The 9,556-nt window shown below is 46.7% G+C and overlaps 1 long non-coding RNA gene across 1 annotated transcript; it reads left to right on the forward strand.

Moving 5' to 3' along the window:
* Positions 1-2,702: 2,702 nt before the first annotated feature.
* Positions 2,703-8,515, forward strand: LOC144100724 (uncharacterized). Its single transcript, XR_013307818.1, has 3 exons — positions 2,703-2,786; positions 5,808-5,981; positions 8,427-8,515. It is a non-coding gene; the product is annotated as an uncharacterized LOC144100724 (long non-coding RNA).
* The last annotated feature ends 1,041 nt before the right edge of the window (positions 8,516-9,556 follow it).

Consider the following 9,556-nt stretch of genomic DNA (forward strand, 5'->3'; position numbering starts at 1 on the left):
TCATGGAGTACAGAGAATGAATGGTTTGTATTTGCGATTAAGTGGCTCCGAAGTGTGAGAGCTGCCAGCCTGTGTTGGCAGCATCTGCACTCCTTGTCGGCTCTGGATTCTTTTTGGCGACCGCCATTTGTTGTATCCGTACTGTTCTAGGTCAGCGTAGTGGTGCTCTCTTTGAACTATGCTTTCTGGGCATTGGGTAGAATGCAGTGAATTTATTCTGACAGTTTAGCTGGGTTTGCCTCTTGCTCGTTTTTTGGTGGAGCACTAAAAGCTTACTAGGTCTATGTACAATGCATTGCAGCTTCAAGATAGGCTTCGGCATTTGGATGGGTACATTCTGGGTGCGTTTCCAGGAATGGTTTCGCGGCATTTGCTGTGAAGAAGAGGGCGAAGTGTTTTTGTATTGTCAGCCTAAACAAATGTCTTGCTCCTAATGCCGCTTTGCGCCATTTGTCGAAACTCCAGGCGTTGTCAAGATGGGACATCTGACATGTGTGGCCCTTCACCATTAAACTATTATACTTTTAAACATTGGTAGTAGACCTCTGGAAGTAGACTTTGTCAAAAGTGTACATCCCAGTGAGGGTCTGCTTCTGAGCAGTACAGCGCAGCTCCTCTTGCGTACTCAGGCGTCTTTATCTCAAAAAGGTGGAATGAACTTAATTCCTTAGCTCTGCAAAGCTTAGGAGCATTAAATGCGCTAAAAAGAAGCGCTGCTTGGTTTGGAAATCAAACCATTTGGGCAGTATATATTTTTCGCAAAGTCTCTATGTGGTGACTTGTGCATCCCGCGGTTGCAAACAAAGGCGTCACTTCTCGAGGCGGTTTTGCAGAAACCACCAATAGCCCACGGTGCTCGCATTCGTGGTTGTGTTCTAAGCACCGCATGAATGGTTAGCGCAGATACGTCAGATGCTCAGGCCTGCGTAGCAGACAATCAGCTTATTGAGCAAATGAAATGGCCGTCACACCACCCACTGGGAGCAAAATCTGGACACACAATTATTTCCTTCATTAATGGCAAAAGCGCGCACGCGCGACAGTTCCTTAGTCATATCTAATACAAATTCATGGACACATTTCGAAAGCTATCACGCCACCGGCGTAGCACATGGTGATGGGTTCATTGTAACGAAGCACCCGCTTTGGTTGGAGAAGAAATTGTGGCCCAACTCGGCGGATGGTTTGGCATCAAGTCAGAAAGCAATCGTGTCTGAGAGGGCTTCAGCGCCAGCCACTATGTAGAGCTGTTATAGGCGACGCGTCCCAAACACATGTCACTGGACGCTCCGGAGCCAACTTTTTACGTGAAGTTTAGAATGCCATTTGTGAATGACTAGTGAATTCGTTCGCCTTCGCTTTTGCATCACCTTTATTTCTGAGCTCTCGGCAAAGTTTTTTTTGCTGTACTTTGCCCTGTTAACGGTAAAGCCAAGCTGAATAGTTTTCTGAGAATTCAAGGTTGTTCAAGAATTTGAATCTACGGAGCCTCTAGAAAATGCATGCAAGGTATTTTGCACTAGCATTTACAATGGTGACGCAATCGTCGATTAAATCAGCGACGATGTTCAGGCTTCTCCTCACGGCATTAGCGAAGTGTGAGCAATCTCGTCGTGACGTCATTTTGCCGAAATATCATAAGTCCACTACCTTCTACCACATGCTGTTGTGCATCTTCCGATGCCGCCAAACAAGGCTTTGCGAGTTTCACCTTGGATGGCGTTGGTTTTCTTTCATGCAACAACCGCTGGAAACATAGCACCGCCGTACGTTCGTACGTGACGTGGTTATCGGACTCTCTGGCAGTCGCTGTGCATTGTAGATAAACCTCAACTCCAATGCCGCTCTATTCGGCGATTACGCCGCGATTTCTAAAGGTGGGGCAAAACGATTTCGCCGCTTATTTCGCAGAACATTCAGGCCTTTTAAATTCATTGAATTGGAAAGCGTGCAGTTGCCCTTTAAATAATAATCTGCATGACGCTGCTCTGCATATGAGCAATGCTTGCACTGTGCGACTTCAGTGAACTTTAAAGAACACCAGCTGGTCGAAATTTCCGGAGCCCTCCACTACGGCATTCCTAATAGCCTGAGTCGCTTTGGGATGTAACCTCCCCCCTCCCACACACACCCATGATGAAGGCAGTGAGCAGTTCCATGCACGTCGCTTACTTGTGCCATCGGTCGACGTCAGCAATAAACACCACGTAACTTAACAACGATGCATGAATTTCCTTCGCCGGTGCAAAATCAAATACCGATCCCTGTGTCGCAGCGACTGCTCTCAACCGACCAATAAAATCAGTTGGCAGGGCCGAATATTAGAAATAATCACGCTGATTTTGCGAGAAATGCTGCTTACCGTTCAAATTAATAGCGCTTTCTAGATTTTATAAGATTCTGTGCGCACACTGTACAAATGTACACTTCTTGTGAGCTGCTCTATGTGCCATTCAGTTCTTACATGCTTTGCATCTAATGCATGTTGGCTTAATCTCGGAATTGTCTCGAAAGCTTGAGATACTTGGATTCGCTAGATATCCTCAGGATAATTAAAAACCCTACCTCTTCTTTTCTCCGGACAACTCATGTGCAGCGTTTAAACGTGAACAAATGGTGCTATCGGTAACGTCAATTATGCTTCGTCATGCAAGTTATTGTATATTCGGTCATTGCAGAGAGCCTCTGGCTTTTCAGATGCGGGACCTCCTGCGGCCTTTGTATGTCGCCTTGTCAGCCCTGAACTTGACGGGCTACTCTATTGCTTCATCTTTACTCGGCATTGGGTGAGTGAGAGAGAGAAGACATCAGCGATTGAAGTTAATGGTTTTTCATGCAGGATGCTATATATGAGAGGCAGCTGAGAAAGGTGCGTTCAGTGTTCCTAAGGATTCAGCACTGCACTTGGAAGGAATGGTCGCAATGGTTCCACCGGCTGCCTTAGTACCTGTTGAAACAATTGACGTTGAATATGTTGCTCTGGCCGAGAACTAAAATTTGAAGTGTTCTATTTTGGAAGTAGTGAACACAGGAGGCAGCGAAGCCTCTCTTACGTGTAACATGAATCATAGGAGTACAAGAGAAATACCATTGCCACATGCAGTCCAATGTTGGCCCTTACGGGTCTGTCTTACTGCCGCGAAGTTGAGGGGAGATTCAGGGCAATATTCCTTAGAATAAGAAACTCTTCAAGCCTAAAATCTGTCCGGAATATTGAGGATAAACAATTGGTAAAACAAAATTGCGCCTATAGAACATGCAGGGGAATTTATTAGATATTAGGACAAAAGTCACCTTTCATTAATAAATCTTGTGAACATCTTCGGGCTGCATACGGAAGAACGGATCACATACTGCATGTATGCTGACGTCATTGTCGAAAGGCATTTTCAAGCGAAAGTACAAAACAATATCTCAGCAAAAGAAATTTTCACGTGGAAGTATTAGACCCACCGTTGGGGCTCAGTGGTTAGAGCACTCGGCTAATGATCTGGAGTTCCCTGGTTCAAACCCGACCACGGAGGCCACGTTTCGATAGAGACGAAGCGCTAAGGTTCCAGTGTGTAGCATGATGTCAGTGCACGTTAAAGATCCCAGGTGGTTGGAATTATTCCGGACGCCTCCATCACTGTAACTTTTTCTTCCATTCTTCTTTCACTCCGTCCTTAATCCCTTCCTTGAGGTGCGGTCCATGTGTCCGTCGCTGCGCCATTTCCTTTCACCCAAAAAACAATTTTCACGCAGAAGTACTCCCTGAAAGGAATGGGAAAGGGAAATTTCTGCTTATATGTACAGTGCGGTGTGCACTAATGCGGCCTTTGAGTGGAAATTATTCCAGAGCCCTAAACTACGGCATCTCTTCCTTCCTTTCTTCTTTCACTCCCTTCTTTATCTCATTCCTTGTGGTGCGGTTCAGGATGTATCTCATACTTTGCCCTACGTTCAGGATCCGCGGATATGTGAGAAAGATACTGCTCCATTTCCTTTTCCCAAAAACCATTTTTCAATTTTCTAAGCGACGGTGCCGGCGAGCGCGCGTAGGTGGGCCTCCGCTTGGCAAGTCTTGAGTTGCGCCTCTGCTTGGCAAGTCTTGGGTTTTGCTCGCGCTCCGGGTCCTCAAGATCAAACCCGCATAAAGATAGGTCTTGGGAGCCATGCAGTAATAGAGCCTTTGCTCTAAAACCATGCTTTCACACATTGCTTGGTGCTTGAAAATGCTAAACCAGCGAGCAATTTTTTCTTCAACCCAGGCAATTTGAATCTGATAACAACATGTAGTGGCTTTCTATGTAAGGAAACGGCGCAATAACTTTCTGAGATTTTGGTGTACGTTTTAACCAGGCTGTGTAGTTACGAGGGAGTTCAGGAAGATTGGCGTGAAATAAGAGAGAGAGAAATAAGTGCCGTAGAGGTGTGCAGCGAATTTTGGCCAAATAGGGATCTTAAGCGCACATCGAAATGTGTTTTTATGCAGTGTTTAATATCATTGAATGGGATGGGTGTGGTTTGCTTTGACGGAGATGGGTGCACAGCTCTGTAAGTTTCTCTATTGAAAGGATCACCACAAAGCCGCTGTGCGTAGGAGCGAGGTTAAGAAGCACAGATTAGAGCAACTGACGTCGCAGAGCAGACAGGAAAAATGAAAACTGATTTTTTAGCCAAGAAAATGACGCAGTAACTGTCTGATATCTCGGTGGACAATTGTACCCCACAACGCAGCCGTCAATTCTGGATTAGTGTTTCGGACCTCTAGGATAGGACCTAAGTAAACATGTGTTATATGGTGGTGGTGAGAACTTAATCTGAAGCAGTGGAGCTTGGGACACGCAGGTTCTTGGGGCCCCCGCACAGCCCCACTGCACTCAAACGTTCATGTCCCGGCGGCTAATGACGCTGACAGCTTGGCCTGCGGCGATGACTTGCTTGGCCAGGTACTCAGAGTGCAGTATGGTCTCGCAAACCTCCCAAGTGGTAAAGTGCTCCAGGCCCCGCGACTGAGGATCCGCCAGGCAGAGGAAAAGGATAACTGGAGAGTGGCTTTGGGGTGATGGCAGAGGGTACGGGAGTGGTTTGTGGGGACTCTGTGATAGTGCGTGTGTATATAAGGGGAGGGTAAGGTGCGTGTTGGGAGCCACCTCCAAAGTGTCTGGTGATAATTGTCGAGGGAGGGATGGTGTGGGGGGATAGAGCCGACGCTCATCTTTGCAGACCTGCGACAGTTCACTTAATGAATGCATGCGCTCCCGTGAGAACCGTGCCCAATTGAGAGAACCTCGGGCTAAAGCGCTGGCAGCCTCGTTTCCGGGATTCCCGGAGTGGGCGGGCACCCATATGACCTATATGTGGTCGAGCGGGTGTGCGGCGAGAGATTCCAGAATGCGAAATGCAGGGACGTGAACTCTCCCGTGAGCAAAATTTAGTATCCCTGTTTTAGTTTGACAGTATATACCGGGCCTCCATGCCCTTGATGGCTAGCGCAACAGCGGCCTCTTCAGCCTCCTTCAAAGTACCAGTGAGGTATACGTGGGGGATATGCAACAACAGTGGAGGATATGGTACAACCGCGTCCTCACCTGTGCATGCGTTTGTGTGCTATAGCTGTAGACACCGTGCGAGTATGGCTCTGGTACCTCCCCACTGCTCCGAGTTAGATTGGCTGCACCAGCCAGAACCTCGCTGTTCTTCGTGGCATTTGTTTGAAAGGTACACTAAGCATGGTTCTCGCCTTTTTTGAGCTATTCTCTCCTTTTTATAAGAAAATGAAATTTCGCCGCATGTTCTAACAATTTTTCGAATTTCCAACGCAGCCGCCGGTGTGCTGAAGGGGCGCAGTTTCTTCGTTGTCATGGAAACAACCGACGAACGCACCTTTCTTCCTGGGCCGTTCAGCTGCCTACTCGCACTCTGCAAGGCTCAATACGGTGAACTTGTCCAGACTTACGGGGATCTACAGTCAAGCTCAAATAAAACAAATATCATAGGTAAATACCTGAATTTTTCCTATACCGAAGAGTGGGTGCGTACTATGTTCTCTACTTGGCAATCTTGGCGTTCGTTTTTGGCGCAAACTATCCGGAAATGGTCGTCGACGCCTGCCGAAATAAGACGTGCTCCTATTCATGAAAACCGGGGATAACTGCCATCACCTCACAGATAGCAGGAAATCAAATCGCCAACACGATAACGAAAAAGGCAGCTGCTGAAGACCGCCTGCAGCAAGTTGTGTTAACATTTCCTTAGACATTTTTGTGTCTTCCTGTCTGAGAAACTGCTAAAATGTTCGGCGTTGTTCTGCTAATACATTGTTCTTCATTGGACCAGTGGTGCATGTTCGCATTTAATTTTATGCTGACTGCAATGGCAATGGTGGCGTATATCTTTAAAAACGGGGCAAGAATGTGCCCCTGAAGCCTACCAGAGCTTTCCTCCGAGAATGAAAGCAACTTCCTCATTCACCGAGTACTACTGAGCATGCTAGACATTTTGAAGGTGATGTTGAAAGTAGAAACATGCTGAAAACTGACAAAAACAAATGAAGGAATCTCTTTTTTTACATGATTGGTTGATGACTATTACGAGACTTTTAAAATTTCCCGTATCTACTTTACTAGAACCGTAGCGCATTCCGCACACCACCAGAAAGGCGCAATTGGAGCACTATTTACGCAGTTCAGGCGTGTGCACCACAGTTGCACCGCCAAAGAAGCTCCACCCTGGCAGTAGTGACTCATTTGCACCGAGAACACAATTCCAAACTCCCACGATGTTAAAGTGCCCATGAGGTTGAAATTTCCGAGCCCATCATCACGGCGTTCCTCATAGTCTGAGTCACTTTGGGAAGTTAAACCCCCATAAAGCATAAAGCATGAACGCCAGGTGATACCTCCGGTTCGCAGTAAAAAAGTATTGCGCGTTTATTCTCACATTCACAAATCTGATGCTTTGGGGACTAGGTTGTGGGCCGCCAAATAAGGACTTACTGTTCCAACTGACATTGCTTACCGCTTTCACTCTCGTCACCCGACTTTAGGTCGTTCTCAGTGATATTCCTATACATTATTCTAAAAGAGAACGTCTTCTATGTCCTGTTATTTACTTTATTTAAAAACAACTTTGTTTTATTTTGCTTTTACTCCTATCTCTCTCTTCACCTGATGGGTTCTAGGTGAGTTTGTTAGTGAATCATTTGAAAGCAATTTTTGCTGCTAACAAATTTCACCCTTCTATTTTTATATTTTCTTTGGCAGTGATCTGTTTGGGCGGCAATAAAAAGACAAGAAGGCTAGCGTTATCGCTGGAGTAGATTTCCTTGTCACCGGATCCACACTCTTATCAAAGCTGATTGTTCTATGGTCATGCGTTCTGTGGTTCCATAAATGTTGGCTTCCTTTCATACGCCAGTCTTGAAATACCCGCTTGTCCATCTGTCCACCCACTGGTGTGGATTTTTCCCTCTGTCACTCGGCTGCTAAGCCTGAGCTCAATGATTCGAATACCTGGCATGGAAGAAGCGTTTCTTTAAGGCGAATTCGGGCCTAAATAATGCTCGAAATAAATCCGGAACTGTCGATTACAACGCCTCTCATGCCCGAAGTGCTGTTTTGGGATGTTATTCATCATGTATATAATCTCTTTCATCCCTTCTTCCTGCCCTTCCCTTCTCCCTAATTTTTCTGGCTTTTCCACTTAGCCTGGTCAAGTAGGTAGCCGCCGGCCTGAGCTGCTTCTTGGACACCCTAATAAGCGGCTCGCGGTACAGCCCAATGGGCACTGAACCTTCCTTGGACGTCCTGCAGAGGAGACACCCTGAAGAAGTCCTGAACATCCACAGGACGTCCAAAGGAGGTTCAGTGCCCATTAGGTGCAGTCGATGTTTTGTAGCACTGTGTCCAGTCCGGAGCGCGCCATCCCGTAGGTAACCGGCGAGCACCGCATCTGTGCTTCTCCAATCGCCACATCCTCTATTTGTACATACTGTACAATGCCGCCCCACTCCTATCCTTTCTTATCCTCTCGCTCCTCTCTTTCCTTCCCTCTTCCTGTTATTTTATTCCCCCTAGTCACAACTGAGATGCTTTCGTTTTCGATGGCACATGCCGCGAATTGCAACATCTTTTCCTTCCATTGTCATTTTATTAACAACAGCCACTAACAACAAAACCTGGATGGCAGCTGCAGGACGGCGCCGCTTGAAGCTTTGAATTGGAAGCGCAGTGCAGTACCACAATCTGAGTGCCGTATATAGTGCGCGCGCAGGCTGAAAGTCGCCACGTCCACTGAACGAGGCGACCAGGCCGGAGACTCCCATCGAAATGTGGATAGCTTGATAAGCGTTGAAAATAATCGAGACACTGTTAAAGGTTAACGCAAATTTGTGACTGGGCCGTGATATGGCGCACCTTCTGAAACTCTCCTTTCCGATGCAGGCATCAACATCGCAGTACTGTTCCCGTGGTCGATGGCCATGGGATCGCCTAAAATACCTAAAACGCGTGCGGGCTTCCTTGCGGCAGCGAGTCCGGTAGCAATCGTCACACTACGAGGTGAGTTCTTTCCCGTGTCCAGCTCTTTCCTTTTCCCGCCCCTACACACGAAGGCTGTGTGATTTCTTTAGCTTTCGCACAGCGATTGTCTGTAATTGTGTGTGTAGGTCTGACGCCCAGTAAACCATTTCCACACGGCGCTATTTGCATTGTCTCCGTCCCCTTTTAAAGCGAAAGCTTTACAGGCTATGAGGAGAAGGTCCTGTCCGCGAAACGTGTCCGCTGCAGTTGTGAAAAACTTACAAGAGGTAAAGCCAAACTAGTAGTTGTAATCAAAAGACGATGGTGTGAGGTTGATGTCGAAAAAACAGTTATGTCGATAGAGTGATCAGTTAATTAAATAAAGCCAAAAACGTCCAAAAGGTGGGCGGTGCCAAGGCAACGTGTGGCGCCAATTTTGAAAATCCGGAAGTGTGAGCGGAACTAACGCTGCCGCCAAATTTGAAAACGAAGAGTTGCGACAAATTTTAATACTCAAAATGGGCAATTCCTGGAACTTCATTAGGTAAGACAAATAATTTTGGTAATTGAAAAACTGGAAAAATTTAAATCAGCGCCTCATCTAGTAAATGTAAGAAGGAACAAGTGAAGCAAACACGGTCGACGAATGAAGCAAAGAGAGGCGAAGAGGGCCAAAGAGAGACGAGGAGGCGTCAATGCTTTCGCATTCCTTCATTGCGGCTGCCCGCACTGACCTCAGACGTTATTGTATACTTGTGCAATCGAAGACACACATCGTGAAGAGAGCCAGCGAAGACGCAGAGCACGTTTTTTGGGCGATGTTGCATTTACAACGCGTTCGCGCGTAGCAATGAAAAGTTTTTCTACGTATAAAGTTTAGAGGGCAAATCACGAGCCTAAGCGTAATTTTGCCGAGCTATATTCTGCGACCCATTCTGGGTAAGTGGACATCTTTTTCAGGTTGAGCGGAAGCTCTATCGAGCCGAGTAAAGTGGCTGAAATGATCGCCGAAGCTACGTTGATTGAGCTCATCAATCACCGGAAGCTTTATA

This window comes from Amblyomma americanum, chromosome 8 (assembly GCF_052857255.1).
Source record: "Amblyomma americanum isolate KBUSLIRL-KWMA chromosome 8, ASM5285725v1, whole genome shotgun sequence".
NCBI lineage: Eukaryota > Metazoa > Arthropoda > Arachnida > Ixodida > Ixodidae > Amblyomma > Amblyomma americanum.